The sequence below is a fragment of the Paramormyrops kingsleyae genome, chromosome 24, assembly GCF_048594095.1.
Source record: "Paramormyrops kingsleyae isolate MSU_618 chromosome 24, PKINGS_0.4, whole genome shotgun sequence".
Taxonomy (NCBI): Eukaryota; Metazoa; Chordata; class Actinopteri; order Osteoglossiformes; family Mormyridae; genus Paramormyrops; species Paramormyrops kingsleyae.
In genome coordinates this window covers 18,118,955-18,137,717 of record NC_132820.1, presented here as the reverse complement: position 1 = coordinate 18,137,717, position 18,763 = coordinate 18,118,955, and the positions used below count along the sequence as shown (strand labels likewise).

The 18,763-nt window shown below is 40.2% G+C and overlaps 2 long non-coding RNA genes across 2 annotated transcripts; one reads left to right on the top strand and one right to left on the bottom strand.

Annotated features, from left to right (window-relative positions):
- Positions 1 to 5,026: 5,026 nt before the first annotated feature.
- LOC111834614 (uncharacterized) lies at positions 5,027 to 7,179 on the bottom strand. The gene is made up of 3 exons (XR_011985428.1): positions 7,109 to 7,179; positions 5,448 to 5,531; positions 5,027 to 5,230 (listed from the first exon to the last, which is right to left on the bottom strand). It is a non-coding gene; the product is annotated as an uncharacterized lncRNA (long non-coding RNA).
- Positions 7,180 to 14,670: 7,491 nt separating this feature from the next.
- On the top strand, positions 14,671 to 16,696 carry LOC111854967 (uncharacterized). Its single transcript, XR_002840793.2, has 3 exons — positions 14,671 to 14,760; positions 15,871 to 15,954; positions 16,120 to 16,696. It is a non-coding gene; the product is annotated as an uncharacterized lncRNA (long non-coding RNA).
- The last annotated feature ends 2,067 nt before the right edge of the window (positions 16,697 to 18,763 follow it).

Here is an 18,763-nt window from a genome sequence, read left to right as displayed (position 1 = left end):
ATCAACAGGCAGATCGGTGCGGCGTCCGCAGTGATGCGGGCGCCGCATCGGTCTGTCATGGTAAAGGAGGAGCTGAGCCAAAAGGCAAAGCTCTCGATTTACCAATCGATCTACGTTCCTACCCTCACCTATGGTCATGAGCTGTGGGTAGTGACCGAAAGAACGAGATCGCGAGTACAAGCGGCTGAAATGAGTTTTCTCCGCAGGGTGGCTGGGCTCTCCCTTAGAGATAGGGTGAAGAGCTCGGTCATTCAGGAGGGACTGCTCCTCCGCATCGAGAGGAGCCAGATGAGGTGGCTCGGGCATCTGATTAGGATGTCTCCTGGACACCTCCCTGGAGAGGTGTTCCGGGCATGTCCCACTGAGAGGAGGCCCCGGGGAAGATCCAAGACATGCTGGAGGTACTATGTCTCTTGGCTGGCCTGGGAACGCCTCGGGATTCCCCCAGAGGAGCTGGATGATGTGGCCGGGGTGAGGGAAGTCTGGGTTTCCCTGCTGAGACTGCTGCCCCCGTGACCCGACCTCGGATAAACGGGAGAAAATGGATATATGGATGGATGGTATTGCTACTTCTGTGGCAAATGGAACGCATTCAACTCGGTTTTCCCCAAGTTTTTAGCAGATGTGAGGTAATCTTGGCAACCGAAGGGAAATAGAACACACCATATTTTTTCCCTTTTTTCACTGCCTATAGCACAGGGGGGCAGTGTGTACCCCATAGGCCAGGAGTGGCCATTCTTATCCGCAAAGGGCCGGTGTGTATGCAGGTTTTTGCTGCAACTCCCTAATTAGATTACTAATTAGAGGACTGATTAGCTGAAGAGTCCTCACACCTGGGTTTGAACAGCTGACCTACAGGTTATTCCAAAAACCTGCATACACACCGGCCCTTTGCGGGTAAGATTGGCCACCCCTGCCATAGGCCATTATGCATGCCATAGAAACTGTCCACTCTCTCCATTAAAAAAAAAAAAAAAAAAACACTAGCAATCTTTTCTTATGCACTCTTTTTCCTAACAACTTTTTATACAACGTTCTTAGCAGTAATTTAATCTTAGACATTCTACGAGACCAGCAACTGATAGCATTAACTTCATACATAACTGACTCAAAGGTTGTCATGCCATCGTTTGGGAAAACATCCCTAACTACTGAGACCTCACTGTCCATTTATAAATCATTAAAGGGAAGGGCGTGTTAATACTGATACTTCATCAGAGGTTAATAGTCACTAGTCACTATTTAATAGGGATTGTGCCCCCTATGGTAAAGTGATAAAGTGTCCTATGGAGTTCACATGCAATGTGTAAAGCATAATATGAAAAATACCCTTAACTACTGAACCCTCACTGTGTGATGATGTGCAACTACCAGGGCAGATGTGGCATTACTGATAGTTCTTCAGTTAAATTAAAGTGGGACAGTATTCAACAAAATTCATATGCAAAACAAAGTAAACAACACTGACTGCTGAAACCAGAACAAATGTTTATAACATGTGCATTTACCACTACTTTCCAATTTATCCAGTTATCTGTCCGGCAAGAAAAATATAAAAGCAGACGCTCTGTCCAGGCAATTCGACCCTCCGGGAAGTGAAGATCGCACGTACCCTATCCTTAATCCCTCTTGTTTTGTTTCCTCCATCACCTGGGGCTTGGAGGAGACCATAAAGATGGCGAATGAGAACCGTCCAACCCCGTCTGGCTGTCCACCCGGTCTACTGTACGTATCCCGTCAACACAGACTTGGGCTGTTAAAGTGGATTCATTCGCAACCCGGAACTGGGCATCCCAGTGTTGCTGCAACCCAACTTCTAGTAGCTCGCCGGTATTGGTGGCCCGGCTGGCGTCAACAAGTTCAAGCCTTTCTGGATAGTTTCCAGGATTGTGCAAGGTGTAAATCCTCCTCCTTAAGCCCCACTGGTCTTCTGCAACCTCCGCCTATTCCCTCTAGACCATGATCGCACATAGTGATGGATTTCATCACAGACCTCCCTAGGTGATTCTTACCATCGTCGACCAATTTTCGAAAATGTGTCGTCTTGTCGCGCTCCCGAAACTACCCACCGCTTTTGAACTGGCTGATGTCTTAATTCGTGAGCTCTTCCGTTTCACAGGAATACCAGAAGACATCGTGTCGGATCGAGGACCCCAGTTTGCTTCAGAGTATTTCGGGAGTTCTGTACTAAATTAAATGTATCGCTCAGTCTCACTTCAGCCTACCACCCCCAGTCTAATGGTCTGGCAGAGAAGAGAGTCTCTAAGGCTCTCCGATTGCTTTGTAGACCCGATCCCTCTGACTGGTGTGGGTGGAATACTCCCTTAATTCCCGGGTGAGTCCAACAACCAAGTTAACTCCTTTTCGGTGTGTTTTAGGCTTTCAGCCTCCTCTGTTCCCCTGGGACGCTCCTTCGGGGGCAGTGCCTCGCGTGGAGGAATGGTATCACGAAAGTAGACAGGCCGGGCGTAACATCCAGACCGCCCTCCGAACTAAAGCCACCTGAAGCAAGGTCCAAGCTGATAGGCATCGACGACAGGGGTTTCCATACCGAGCTGGGCAGCAGGTGTGGTTATTCACAAAGAACCTTCGAATTCCCGGATGTCGCAAACTCATGGCTCGCTATATTGGATCCTTTCGGATCTTGCGGAGAGTGGGACTGGTGACGGTGAGATTACAACTACCCCGTCTGTACAGAATCTGTCCTACCTTCCATGTGTCTCTGCTCAAACCTGTCAAGTACAGCGCCTTGCGTCCTACCTCCGACACGACCGACGAGACACCTCCCCCCGTCACCGAGGAGGGTCCCTCGACTCGAATCCGCACCCTTCTGGATTCTCAGAGACTTCAAGGACAACTGCAGTACCTCGTCGACTGGGGGGGGGGGTAGTCCGGACGAACGGAGTTGGATTCCAGCTTTGGCAGTGACAGACCCATCAGGCACATCCTGACAAACCAGCCCCTCGTCCGTGGGGTCACCCCCGCAAACATCGTCGACCTCCTGGGGCGGCAGTCAGGGGCGGCGGTACTGTCACGCCCACAGGGGCGGGACCGGACAGGTGCAACGCATCCACTAACGATTAGCCACGTATAAAAGCAGAACCAAACCCAATATCCTCGCAAAGTATTGTGCTGATGTTTCATAGCCTTACCGAGCGTTCTTCCAGTCTTCTGTCTGCCTGCTTCTCACCATCTTACCTGTCAGCCCTGTATGTGATCCTTACCTTATTGCCTTCCCTCCTCAGACCCGCTCCCGTCCTTGACCTACCTGTCCCACTGAGTACAGCCTCTCCTATTCTCACCACCTCTTGGTCCATGTTCGCGTGCTTCTTTGTCGGACTGACTTCCCTGGCATCGACCCCGGACTACGTACCACAACCACGATCTCAGCACGTCCCCTCGGCTTCATCCCATCGGCTCCCCGATCGGGGGATTTCCCTCATGCCTCCCTCTCTTGTCCAGACCTCCCGGACAGATGAGCCCGCGGGTTGCTTCCCTGCAGGGATACGCCCCCTCTGTGCTGACTACCAACCCGAACTATTAAAACCTTTGTTTCCCTGCATTTCTGGGTCTCTGTTCTCCTTCTTGCCCGAATGTAACAGTAATATGACTGCTTTTGAAAGAAAAAAAAACAAAAAACAAAATGTTAACAACACAACTGTACAGCTTCGTGTTATATGTAAGAGTTGACTAGCCACATAATTAGCAATAGGTTCTTTTGAAATACTACTTTTAAACGTTTAAGTATGAAAATTTGAAAGGTTACTCTGCCACGTTTTTTCTTTCACTAAGCAACATACCTCAAACCACAGCATTTTTCATTTAAAAGTCAGTCATTTAGTCTAACAGAATTAATGAAGATCGACGCACTCACGAAGAATGACACATGTGCACTAACTTTCTCTGCCTGTTATGACTCCAGAAATTGAAGCACAGTTTATGATGCGGTTGTGTTGTTAACATTTTGTTTTTTTTTTTTTTTTTTTCAAAAGCAGTCATATTACTGTTACATTCGGGCAAGAAGGAGAACAGAGACCCAGAAATGCAGGGAAACAAAGGTTTTAATAGTTCGGGTGGACAGGTAGGTCAAAGACGGGAGCGGGTCTGAGGAGGGAAGGCAATAAGGTATACGTGAGCGAGGAGCGGAAATTCTCACCGCTCCGCTCCGCTCACATGCTCTGATCCAAGTATAAAGAAACGTATCCATAACCCATAAATTGTACATAAACATCTATCTATACGTATACAGTCTTTACTATTTATAACAGTACCATACTTTATACCTTTTATACATAATAGAAACAACATTAATACCATACAAAATGCTTTGGCTCCCACAGCAAACGTTAACTGATTAAATAGTTCTATTTATTAAAACTGCACAGGCGGAATTGGGCACTTTTGACTGGGGTTCCCTGGGACCCCAAAACATTTGTGTTTTTAAAAAGCACTAAATCAAAGCAGAAATAGAAAACAATGATGTGACATCATTCGGAACAAATTGATTGACAGTCATAAAAGCTTGCAATTATTTTTTTAAAAAGCACCTGTGAGATATGACAAGATCTGTACCTCTGGGATGTGCAGGGACCACTGTTGGCACGATGAGGGTTAAGGTTGTCATAGTTAGCATTAGCATTTTTCCCATAGAAATGAATGAGCGGTCCCCACAAAGATATGATTACACGACTGTATGCGTGTGTGTATGTGTGTGAGAGAGCGAGAGAGAGAGTGAGAGAGATACAGTTTTAACATGATAGGTAAGAGTAGATTATAATGAACTACACATACATTATATCTAAAACCTTGATCCTCCAGGGATCCCAAACACAATCTTCCTCCAAGCCGCTAGGAACCATTCCGCAGTTGGGTGGCACCCAGGCTGTGTCATATCCATGCTGATGCCAGGTGTTTTGGAGGGGGTGTCCCTGCCGGTCGATCTTCTTTACTTTTCCTACTCGAACCCTCAGCTTGAGTACAGCTCGCTGCTCGTTGACAGGCAGATTTATTGGGTATCTTTGGGCCTTCTCAAAGCTCCGACTGACATAGACTCCAGGTCCAAGCATGCCATCACTGGACTGCCGAAATCCGTGATTTTTAATATTTAATGCGGCTGTTCCTGTGGTACCATGGTACATGATGTACATCCTCCTACCTTTATATGTGTTGTCACGCTCCAAATGGGATTCAAAAGATATCAATTCATGTACAAGTTCAGCCATATTTTCCTCTGCAAAGCAGTAAATTTTTTTTAATAAACAGGTGTTTTCTATACAAGGAAGAACAATTTGGTATCAATTTTATTACGGGACAGAAAATGAAATTTAAGTATAGTCCATTTTAACTCATATATTAAGGTTATTTTTAATGATGTTTTATTCTAAAATGTTCTATGTTATATTCTAAACCGAATGAGAGAGAATAAGACCATAGAGGAGCACACTTACCTCTTCAACTGAAAATCCACTTAAGAGTAAAACCACTTCAGACCAGTGAATCAAGTTTTTGCTGTAGTTTCAGCTTCACTTACACTGAAACATAGACATGTTATATAGACTAGTTTGTCACACATTTTTTATGTCACAGAAAGAATTTCTCTTCGTCACTTTTATAAATTAGACTAGAATCACATAAAACAAGTTTGCACGCCTGATTTCATTTCATAAAACAGAAGATAGAAAAATAACCTAAGATGAAATATTTGCTTTAATTAAAGGTGAGAATTGATCTCGACGGTTTTATTTACTATTCACAAGTAAACTATAAGGTAGGATTCGGTCCTGTATGCTTTTTCAAAAAGTAAAGAAAGCTTCTGTAATATATATATATTGTACATTATGAGAATCATTAAAATCAGGTTTTATTGGGTGTGGAGTTTCCCTTCCCATGGTTACAGGGATGGGGAGGAACATGATGGTCACACAAAAACATAAAAGTAAAGAAAGCTTCTGTAATATATATATTGTACATTATGAGAATCATTAAAATCAGGTTTTATTGGGTGTGGAGTTTCCCTTCCCATGGTTACAGGGATGGGGAGGAACATGATGGTCACACAAAAACATAACATTCTCTGTGAGAGAAAAGATAGTCATGTAACTTCAAGTCATTTCAGTTGAGGAAAATGAGTGACATGAGAGAGGATGGGATCAAGCCTGTTTTACTGGGGTTCCAAAAATCACAAACATAGAATTGGATGCAGCTTTGTGTGGCTACTTGTCAGATATGTAATAGCATTCTCAAGTTTGAATATAAAAATAATTTGTCTTATTACAAATATTTGTATGAATAAATTTATTGCCACAAAACCCTAGTATTCACACACACAGAAACTCGTTCCCATCTTAATTAAGGAGCCGTGGAAGTGTCACAGATAGGGTTTTTTTCGTACTGCATCAGACGCACAATTTTGGTTAATGTGCTCATGAAATCCTAAATCGAGCTCACAAAATCCCTGAAATGTGCGCACAGATTACTTTTCCACACTGTTTGTGGCCCCTACTGGCTCCGCAGCATCTAGTTATCTGAAGTGCTATTCTGTAAATGACTGATTAAATACAGAGCCCAGCCTGGGATTTACAACACTGATCTTGCAGTGACAGGTACAGAGTCCTGACCCACTGAGTCACACATTCGTTATTGCCAACCTTTTTTTTTATTATGAAGAAAATGCAATACAGCTTCAAAATAGTATGCAGTTTATTCCCCTATTGTCCCATAATTGTGCTTAATTTATTAAATATCATTCTATACAAATGTATTAATTCACTTAACATTCTGAAAAATATTCTATAGCATTTACTCCATGCAACTAGTTACAGTTTTCAAACTACATTAAACATCTAATTATGTTGAGAAGTATTAAATCTCAGTATGTGTGTTAAACAGGGGTGGATTTAAGGGGTAGCCATCAGACATCAACATAATAAAAAGTTAAATATGGATTATCTTATTTTCGAAGTGGAAGCATAGAACAGACACGGTCGGGTGCAGCCGCCCCCATAAATATAACTGAACCCTGAGGGCCACCCAAAGCAAAATGTTTCTGCAGATGCCGCAGGTTAAACATTCTCATTTTATCTGTTACATTTGTTGACTACAATCTTACCTTGCAAAGCAAATATCTTTAAATCCTCCCAGAATCTTTTGCGTGCTTCTTGCTGAAATGGCGACTCTGGCTTTAAACCTCTTTCACTTTCATTTACAGAGAAGGAATGATCAGCTTCCTCCCAAACGCAGAAGCGGTCTATGGCACGGCATAGGATATTTTTGATACATCATTCATTATCCATATCCTGCCGCCAAATAATTCGGTCACAGCTCCAAGGCCGTGCAGAGACCTTTAGAGGGGCAGGTGCTCAGATTTAAAGAGGGACGCATGGATCAAGATCTCAGAACATCAGCTACAGCGTAACCTGCTGAACCACAGCAACCAACATTCAAAAAGAATATAAGTCCTATAACAAACCGCATCATACTTTATCATTACACCTTAGCAGAGTTTTATCAGAGTCTCATTGTAATTCTTATTTGAACCCTCATTCTCAGAGTTGCAGATCACTGTCAGGCGGTTAGAGGACATGATCAGCTGGTGCACCTGGACATTGCTGTTTCTTATCAGTGTCTGCTAGGGCTGTAAGCAGGCAGGAATTTATACCAGAGAGCACCGCTGTACACAGAGCAGTCCCAGATAAGTCAGGGAAGGCTGTCAATGCATAAGGCTGTTAACTTATGAATCACTTCTGTACATAATACTTAATGATAGAAATACGAAACAGAATAAAATAGTTTAGCTGTCACTTATTACACAAACAACAAAGTCATACTTATAACAAATAACACCAATTTCTAATCTACAGCTTGCTTATTGTTTTTGTACTAAAAGCTGTTTTATTTCTCACTGATAGTGTCCCAGCTGTCTCACCAGATCTCTGCTGTGTCCATGCTCTGGGTCATGTGAATGAGCGAGCAGTGAATGAGGAGACAGAGCCTGTACACTCTAAAAAAGAATGTATTGGGTCTACTAAAAAAGGTGTGTTAACTATTTGCATTGATCTTTTTAAGTTGTCCCAACTTAACTCTCCCAATTCAGTATTAGTAAGTAATTGTTACTAAACTATCATTATTACACCAACAGAAATCATTAAATACGCTAAAAGCTATATTAAGTTGAATCTTCTCGATATTCAGTGGGCACTATTTCAGTTTTCATATTGGTTGCACTTAATGCATGTGTCACGATCGGGTTGAAGGCGAGCAGGGAAGCAGGGGAGAGGAGCCAGGAAGTCGGGTCAAACGGGGATTTATTACGGGAAGCGGGACCGGGGAATCACGACAGCAAACATAAACATCAATGACCGGACTGGGGAAACAAACGAAAACGCGGACTAAATACAATGGACTAATGACAACAATCAGGAACAGCTGGTAAACACGGGGAATCCACATGCGGTTTAACGAGGGGGCGTGGCACACATCAGGATCGGACGGAGCGGGGCATGACAGCATGTGTTAGTTACACCATTAAATCAAGCACAATAAACATGTTTTTCCTTCTATATCCAAAAGCTAAATTAAGAAATACCTACTTAATATTAATTCAATATTCATTGAAATATTAAGTTACCTCATCATTCAATTAAAGTTATTCGCGAACAACTTACAAAGAGCAAGTTGAGGGAGGCGTAAAAGACAATTTCCCCATGGGGGTTAATGAAGTGATGATGAGTATTATTATTATTATTTAACATTTATTAAAATGTTGAATTGTGAAATGCAATTCTTGTTTTTTATTTCCCCTGACTTAAGTAAAACAAGGTACTAATACTAAAGAAAGTGTGTTAACTATTTGCATGGACATTTCTGAGTAGAAAACAAAAAAATTAAGGTAGAGCAACTTTATTTGAATGATGAGGTAACTTAATATTTCAATGAATATTGAATTAATATTAAGTAGGTATTTCTTAATTTAGCTTTTGGATATAGAAGGAAAAACATGTTTATTGTGCTTGATTTAATGGTGTAACTAACACATGCATTAAGTACAACCAATATGAAAACTGAAATAGTGCCCACTGAATATCGAGAAGATTCAACTTAATATAGCTTTTAGCGTATTTAATGATTTCTGTTGGTGTAATAATGATAGTTTAGTAACAATTACTTACTAATACTGAATTGGGAGAGTTAAGTTGGGACAACTTAAAAAGATCAATGCAAATAGTTAACACACCTTTTTTAGTAGACCCAATACATTCTTTTTTAGAGTGTACAGGTTCTGTCTCCTCATTCACTGCTCGCTCATTCACATGACCCAGAGCTTGGACACAGCAGAGATCTGGTGAGACAGCTGGGACACTATCAGTGAGAAATAAAACAGCTTTTAGTACAAAAACAATAAGCAAGCTGTAGATTAGAAATTGGTGTCATTTGTTATAAGTATGACTTTGTTGTTTGTGTAATAAACAGCAGCTAAACTATTTTATTCTGTTTCGCAGGGGCGGATTGGCCATCTGGCAATTCTGGCAAATGCCAGAAGGGCCGGACCATTTTTTAAATGTGGGCCGGTCAGTTTTTTTTTTTTTAATGTGTATTGTTTTTACATGCAGGCAGCTTATATCTCTTGCAAGATGTGAATATTATGATGATGATGATGATGATGATAATAATAGTAATAATAATAATAAATGTTAAGCATTTGGCCCAATCGGCGATAACCGGCTGGTTTCAAGATGGGCCGACCCAATCCGACCCAATCAGAGGTTACGCGGACGTAATCAAAATCTGGCAAGAATGTCAAACAGTAAGTGCAACACAAGCTAATTGTCAGAGATGGACCGTAAAAAAAGGAAAGGCGGTGCCGAAAAGCTCAGAGAAAGCAAAAAAAGTATGGAGTTAATTTAGTGCCAAAAGTATCAATCAAAATTTTGAAAACCGCAAGCAAATCATTAAGTATCAGAATGAAAATTTGTATTCCAAATATCAAAAAAGTCAAATAAAATAATTTTATCCTTCTTCTTCTTTAATTTGTTTTGCTTTTGGAATGTTTTTCTTTGCTTTTGGAATTTTTTTTTTTTGCTTTTGGAATATTTTTCTTTGCTTTTGGATTTTTTTTTTGCTTTTGACTTTTGGCACTGTTTTAACGGGTGGGCGGGCCTTAGCAGCTTACACGTCTATTGGTCAGCTGGAATTTGGAGTGAACACGCCTTTAATCATCTGAGCACGCCCACTCCATGACGCATCAGAACATCGCAACATAGCGGGAAGCTCCGGAACCAGTTTACAGCATGGAATTGCGTCTTTGTAGTTGTATAATAGTGTACTTTTATTAGGTATTGGTGTATGCAACACATATTTCGCGTTCATAAAATGTCACCAACCCATCCAATTCAGTAACTTTCGCTATTCCACCAACGCGCTGACCAGGGAAGTTTCTAGCTAAAGCTTCTAGCTTCCAGCTGAAGTTTGCCTTGATCAGGGGAACCTGGGGGACAATGCACACCCCTTACATTTTCAGAATAACTTTCTCTCTAACAGGTATTAATTAGTGCGCTGTATCCATATTACATGTCATTGAGGCAACACACTAAAGCTTAATGCTAATGTATTAAATGTGACGAAACACATAATCAAGCAATTCAGCTGCGGTACATTTGCTTTGTCCCACGGTGCACTGCCTTAATCACACTTTACAACTTATTTATTGATTAATATGTGTTATCTCTATTATATACATGGGCGTCAGAAGCATTTTGAATGTGAGGGGGGGAGGGGGACGCACTGGCATAAAACTAATATTTTATGTTAAATGGGGGGGGGTCCAAACGAATAATTATGGAATGTGAGGGGGACACGTCCCCTTCAGATTTAATGGCGGCGACGCCCATGATTATATCGGGTATCGACCATATATAATATGGATATAGCGTACTAATTAATAACTTAGAAAGTTATTCTGAAAATGCAAGAGGTGTGCATTGTCCTCCAGAGTCCACTGATCAAGGCACACTTCATAGGACATGGCTGTCCCATTTTAAAATTGTTTCAGAGCTGTTAACCCCTTATAGTGTGTTGCTCCATTGCACTTTAAATGGATGCAATATAATAATTAGTAACTATTACAGACAAAAATAATCTGAAAATCCAAGGGGTGTGCATTGTTCCCTGTAGTCCACTGATCAAAGCACACTTCACTAGATGTGCCTGTCTTATCTAGTTTTAAAGTTATTAACCCATTCATGTATTATCCCATTGCACATTATACGGATACCTTCGAACATTCAAAAATTAATTAAAAATCGTATGTAAAGCAATCTGGGAAAGAAAGGGGTGTGCAACAGTCACCATGAGCCCAAAATGCTAAACCACCATGTCATTATAGCTGACAGGGCCTATTATCACACACGTACATTATTAACACGATTTTGCACAAATCACGAAATGGTTTGAAGCGCAAAAATAATCGGTGTGCATCGTTGTCTGTGTACTGGACATCAAGATTCTGACATTAAAAACGCCCCACCTTACTTCCGTTAAATGTTATTAAAGCCTGAAAACTGAATATCGAATATGAAGCTAACTTAACTGCGGTGCCCCAGGTAAACTTGACTTAGCCTCTCATCTTTTCAATAGCTAGAAACTTCCCTGGTCAGCGCGTTGGTGGAATAGCGAAAGTTACTGAATTGGATGGGTTGGTGTCATTTTATGAACGCGAAATATGTGTTGCATACACCGATTCCTAATAAAAGTACACTATTATACAACTACAAAGATGCAATTCCATGCTGTAAACTGGCTCCGGAGCTTCCCGCTATGTTGCGATGTTCTGATGCGTCATGGAGTGGGCGTGCTCAGATGGTTAAAGGCGTGTTCACTCCAAATTCCAGCTGACCAACAGACGTGTAAGCTGCTAAGGCCCGCCCACCCGTTAAAACAGTGCCAAAAGTCAAAAGCAAAAATAAAATCCAAAAGCAAAAAAAAAATCCAAAAGCAAAGAAAAATATTCCAAAAGCAAAAAAAAAAATTCCAAAAGCAAAGAAAAACATTCCAAAAGCAAAACAAATTAGAGAAGAAGAAGGGTAAATTATTTTATTTGACTTTTTTGATATTTGGAATACAAATTTTCATTCTGATACTTAATGATTTGCTTGCGGTTTTCAAAATTTTGATTGATACTTTTGGCACTAAATTAACTCCATAATAAAGGCTCTAAAATCAGACGCTGCCAAATGCATAAAACTAACTGAAATATTCTCCAAAGGTTTAAATTCGGCTGCTGCATCGGAGGACAGTAGCGCGGTAGAGGAGGTAAGAAGAAAACAGAAAATATACTTCTAAGTCATTATACTAAAATATACTAAGTAATTTTCACACCATTCACGCTACTTCTGACAGTTTTTGACAGTAACCTACACTGTGTTTAACAGTTGTAAGCTTAGCGTAGAACTCCCGTACATTTTAAAATGTCATTATCAGCAGATAACGTGGGATTTAGGGTATACAGACTGCTGTATGCTACTAGCAATATAGTCTAACATGCAAAAGAACCTATAGCTATAGCCATAGTACTGTAGGCATTTGTAGTGAACTCTGAATACATAGCTAGTCTTTAAAGTAAAACATTAAATACATGCATAGGTTACAGTATGTAATTAATCCTTAGGTAGGGTGGAACATAGACTTCTATTACAGGCAATAGTGTAATATATCTATGCAATAGTTAGACAATGTAAAATGAGACATTGGCTTGCTTATGTTCTCCCTTGACTGAATCGTGTGTTCATCTATTCAAAACTAGAATGTTTCTGGACCCAGTGCAGATAGCTCAGCTGCTGCAGCAGAGTCAAGTATCATGGAGGTAGGAAGACAGCAATGAGAGAGACACACCCTGACACAAATGCTGAGAGTTTCTTAATACTGTGTATAGAAAACTGATATAGAAACCAGTTAGGGTTTGCCAGTGGGGGACTAGTTCACCACAGATGTCCGATCAGAGACAATGAGATGCAATCAATCCAGAATTCTTTTGATTCTTTATTCTTTCCACAAAGTTTCCAACAAGTACTGAGCATGCAAGTGCTAACAATCACTTCGGGGTATCCATGTGGGTTGGTGTGTATGTGTGGTCTACAACAAATTAGATTAAACAAATTAAGGAATCAGAAAAACGTATACAAATAAAGATACTAAAACACTTCCATGTACAATCAACATGAGTATGAGATCACTGGCTGATTGCCAGAAACACTTCAAAATAAAAGCTCATGTGAGCCTTTTTAACACTGTGGCTCTAATTAACGATAAATTAACCCTTATGATAGGAGTAACCTGTGAATGTGTATCACACACACACATACACACCTTTACACACAAATGGAGATGCAACACTTCAGCATACTTTAATTCACAAATAACTATATATCATGAAGGATTTTTTTTGCTATATATTCTATTCCTTTTTGTGCTATACACAATGACAGTCAGGCAAGAGTGAGGAACAAGTATAATCACAGACAGCCATACAAACATATTAAAATTGCAGAGTTACAGAGTTAAAATGGATGAGAAGATGTAGAATCAGACAGACAATGTGTACAATGTCAACATACTGTAGAAACAAGGAGAAGCGAACATATAGACAGTGGCAATAAAGAACAACACTGCAGAGAATGACATATATAGTTATTTGTGAATAAAAGTATGCTGAAGTGTTGCTAGTGCTTCATGTCCATTTGTGTGTAAAGGTGTGTGTGTGTGATACACATTCACAGGTTACTCCTATCATAAGTAATAGCAGACAAACGGCATAAACAGACAGCACACGGACTCTACAAGATTCACAGATTGTTTTTTTATTTAGTTTTTACTGTATAAATGTATAAATTTGTTATAAACGGGTTATTTTTGTTCCAGTCACATACAATACATGTTTAAATATCTATTACATATGGTACAGCTTATATTATTTCACCATCTGTACACCAATATAAGTAGTGAATGTGCGTGTCTGTGGGTGGGGCTGTGTCAGTGTGGTAATGTGGGCTGGTGTGGCTACAGTGCCAGGGCTGAATTTTTGTACCAGTCCGCTCCTGCTGTTTCGTATTTCTATCATTAAGTATTATGTACAGAAGTGATTCATAAGTTAACAGCCTTATGCATTGACAGCCTTCCCTGACTTATCTGGGACTGCTCTGTGTACAGCGGTGCTCTCTGGTATAAATTCCTGTCTGCTTACAGCCCTAGCAGACACTGCTAAGAAACAGCAATGTCCAGGTGCACCAGCTGATCATGTCCTCTAACCGCCTGACAGTGATCTGCAACTCTGAGAATGAGGGTTCACATAAGAATTACAATGAGACTTTGATAAAACTCTGCTAAGGTGTAATGATAAAGTATGATGCAGTTTGTTATAGGATTTATATTCTTTCTGAATGTTGGTTGCTGTGGTTCAGCAGGTTAAGCTGTAGCTGATGTTCTGAGATCTTGATCCATGCGCCCCTCTTTAAATCTGAGCACCTGCCCCTCTAAAGGTCTCTGCACGGACCTGGAGCTGTGACCGAATTATGTGGCGGCAGGAGATGGATAATGAATGATGTATCAAAAATATCCTACGCCGTGCCATAGACCGCTTCCGCGTTTGGGAGGAAGCTGATCATTCCTTCTCTGTAAATGAAAGTGAAAGAGATTTAAAGCCAAGGTCGCCATTTCAGCAAGAAGCACGAAAAAGACTCTGGGAGGATTTAAAGGTATTTGATTTGCAAGGTAAGATTATTGTTATTAGATGCAACTAATAAAATAATAATGGTTAATCTGAGGCGTGGACAGAAAAATGTTGCTTTGGGTGGCCCTCAGGGCTCAGTTATGTTTATGTTCTATATGCTTCCTCTTACAAAATAAAATAATCCATGTTTCACTATTATTATTTTAATGTGTAAAATTTTAAGGGGATTTAACCCCTTCAATCTGCCCCTGTTTGACACACATACTGGGATTTAATACTTCTCAGCATAATTAGACGTTTAATTTAATTGGATACACTGTACCTAGTTGCATGAAGTAAATGCTATAGAATATTTTGTCAAATGTTAACCAGACAAGTACCAAGCAGATGTACTGTAAGGTGAAAAACATTAAGAAATAAAGGAAAGAAAAGAAAAATAATTAACTAGCAATAGGAGGCACAAACAAATTCTCAAACATAACTATTAAGTGTAATAGTATTGAAGAGTATTTTGCAGCTTTTTAATTCATTTTTTTGTATTAGATAAAGAAATTTCCCCATACATGGATGAAGAAATTTGCATATTATATTAATTCTAAATTAGGAGTTATTTTGTCATTTTGGTGATTGTCACAAGAAGCTGTTCTTTGCAGGTTGAGGGTCTGGATCAAACAAAAGTTATGATCCTCTGAAAGGCTATGATGACAGAGCTGTCAGTAAATGCTTTTTTGGGATTTTTGGAACCACATGTCTATCTTTTCTCTCACAGAGAATGTTATGTTTTTTTGTGACCTTCATGTTCCTGCCCATCCCTGTAACCATGGGAAGGGAAACTCCACGCCCAATAAAACCTGATTTTAGCGATTCTCATAATATATTACAGAAGCTTTCTTTACTTTTTGAGAAAGTATACAGGATCGAATCCTGCCTTGTAGCTTACTTGTGAATAGTAAATGAAACTGTTGAGAACAATTCTCACCTTTAATTAAAGCAATAATTTTATGTTAGGTTATTTTCATATCTTCTGTTTTATGAAATCAAGCATGTAAACTTGTTTTATGTGGTTTTAGTCTAATTTATAGAAGTGAGGAGGAGAGGTTTTTTCTGTGATGTAAAAAGGTGTGACAAAACACAACGTGTCTATGTTTCAGTGTAAGTGAAACTAAAACTACAGCAAAAACTTGATTCACTGGTCTGAAGTGATTTTACTCTGAAGTGGATTTTCAGTACAAGAGGTAAGTGTGCTACTCAAAACATTAAACTTACAATTAAACTTAATATCTGAATTTAAATGGACTGTGGTCAAATTTATTTTTCTGTCCAGTAGTAATATTGATACCAAATTGTTCTTGCTTGTACAGAAAACATCTGTTTATTAAAGGAAATTTACTGGTTTTCAGAGAAAAATATGGCAAGCATGGATGAAGTTTTAGGATATTCAAAGTCCTGGAAATCTTTTGAATCCCATTTGGAGCGTGACAACACATATAGAGGTAGTAGGATGTACATCATGTACCATGGTACCACACGAACAGCCGCATTAATTATTAAAAAGCACGGATTTCAGCGGTCCAGAGATGGCATGCTTGGACCTGGAGTCTATATCAGTCGGAGCTTTCAGAAGGCCAAAGCCTACCCAAAAGATCTACCCTCCTATGAGCAGAAAGCTGTACTCAAGCTGAGGGTTAGAGTAGGAAAAGTAAAGAAGATCGACCGGCAGGGACACCCCCTCCAAAAAACCTGGCATCAGCATGGATATGACACAGCCTGGGTGCCACCCAACTGCGGAATGGTTCCTAGCGGCTTGGAGGAAGATTGTGTTTGGGATCCCAGCAGGATCAAAGTCTTAGATATAATCTATGTGTAGTTCTTTATGATCTTCTCTTAGCTATCATATTAAAAATGAATATCTCTTTCTCTGTTGTTTCTTGTGGAAGATTCTCTGGAATAAACATTTGTTTTATCTTTCTTTTACAAGGAGTACTGTGGAGGTTTTTCCTTTTACAATCATGTACACTTGAGTAAATAAACCGCTCCATCTAATGTCAAAGACTTAAGTAAGAATTGCTAAATCCCCCATATTTGCCATGGGTCCTAATTTAGAGTATCAGGGGGGTGGGGACACTCTGTCAGTCACTTTGAAGAAGACAGATGCAGATTTCCACATGTGCTCTGTCAACAACCTGAGATACTGCTGTTCCTAAGGTGAGATGATGTTCAATGTCCATCCATCCATTTTCTGCACCTGCTCGTCCTATTCAGGGATGTGGGGGATTCAGAGCCTGTCCCAGCCACTATGGGCACAAGACAAGGACCACCCAGGATGGGGCACCAACCCATTTCAGGATACACTCACACACCATTCTGTCACACATCTACAGACAATGTGGTAACTCCAATTAATCTCAGGATGTTTTTGGAATGTGGGGGGAACCAGAGTACCCAGAGGAAACCCCACCACAACTCAGGTAGAACATGCAAATTTCACACACTTGGAACCTGGGCAGAGACTGGAACCCTGGTCCTAGTGGTTGGAGGTGACAGTGCTAACCCCTGCAACACTGTGTGAAATACAGCTTTGTAACTATCAAATTTAATGTTTATGTCTTACTATGCAAGATAAGACTGTAAAATAGTTTGCCAGCAGCGAAATCTAACACTCTCAACCAAAAAGCCATAATGTTCCTAACAGAGTGGCTGCTCTGTCCTGAAATCGTACAGCTGACGTTTTCAAACGCAGTGTGTATTTTATAAAATGTTTAATAAGTAGACATAGTTTATTGGTGATTTCATGTTTATTGAAGTTTCTGCTTTTTAGCAGCTATATAAAGTAATGTTATTTTTATACAAATCAGCTCAGGTGAAACAAAATCAAAATGTACGTTTTCAGGGTTGCAAACTCACGCATCTGGCGTGACGCTTTCAGACTCATGCACTGTAACAAAATGCTGTAAAAATGCTAAAAGCACTTGGCTGAGGGCACCGTGTGGCTCAACAGCTCAAGTGTTTGTGCCTGTGATCAGAAGGTCACTGATTCATGCCCAGCTTTGGCAAAATAGCCACATCAAAGGGCCCTTGAGCAAAGCAATGAACTCCAACTGGGCAGCAAACTGTATCAGGCCATGCTGGCAAAGACACTTGCATTGAACCTAATTCCACTCTGCGTCATAGGCTGAAGAGGACCCTTTAAATACATCGGGTATGTTATTTGCTAAACTTGGATTTTCTTTAATGGTAACAAAAATGTATTTACCCAAACAAATAAGTGCAAAAATGTTGCCTTAATTAATCTGAGTAAATCTTATAGGATGGTACTGTTAAAGTAGGTAGACTTTAGCTTTATTTATTTAAAATATTTCCTAGAATTGGGTATACATTACTAAAAAAAGGTTTAAATTCAACACAAAAAGTGTGAGTGCAAATTGTTACCTTATTTTAATTGAGTAAATTCTACAGGTACATTCTTTCAGTTTGTATACTGAATTACAGTGTGTAATATTCAAGCTGTTTGAATATAAATTCATAATGAGTGTTATACTATATGTTGTGCAGTTCCTGATATAGACTCTAGAGGGCAGTGGGTTTTTTGGGAAAGTGAGTTATGTGAACAAGAGGGTGCAGAAAAGAAAAGGACCGGTTAGCAGTAAATCGGAAGAGGACCCCAAAAACAATACATGGTGTCAGAATAAATTGCGAATATGGATGCTGCCGGAGTGCCTGCACCACGAATGGACTGGGAGTCACAGAATCTCCCCGACACATGGAGAAAGTTTAAGCAGCACGTTGAACTGATGTTTTCGGGACCATTTTGCCGCAAAGAAGAGGCCGAAAAATGCAGCTACTTACTTTTATGGGTCGGAGAGAAAGGCAGAGACATCTATAACACATGGAATCTCAACGCAGACAAAGCTAAGTTGCTCAAAACTTACTATGATCATTTTGAAGCTTACATGGTACCAAAGGCTAATCCTATCTTCGCAAGATACAAGTTCAATGAGAAAATACAGTCTGCTACGGAAACATTTGATCAATTCGTCACTGAGC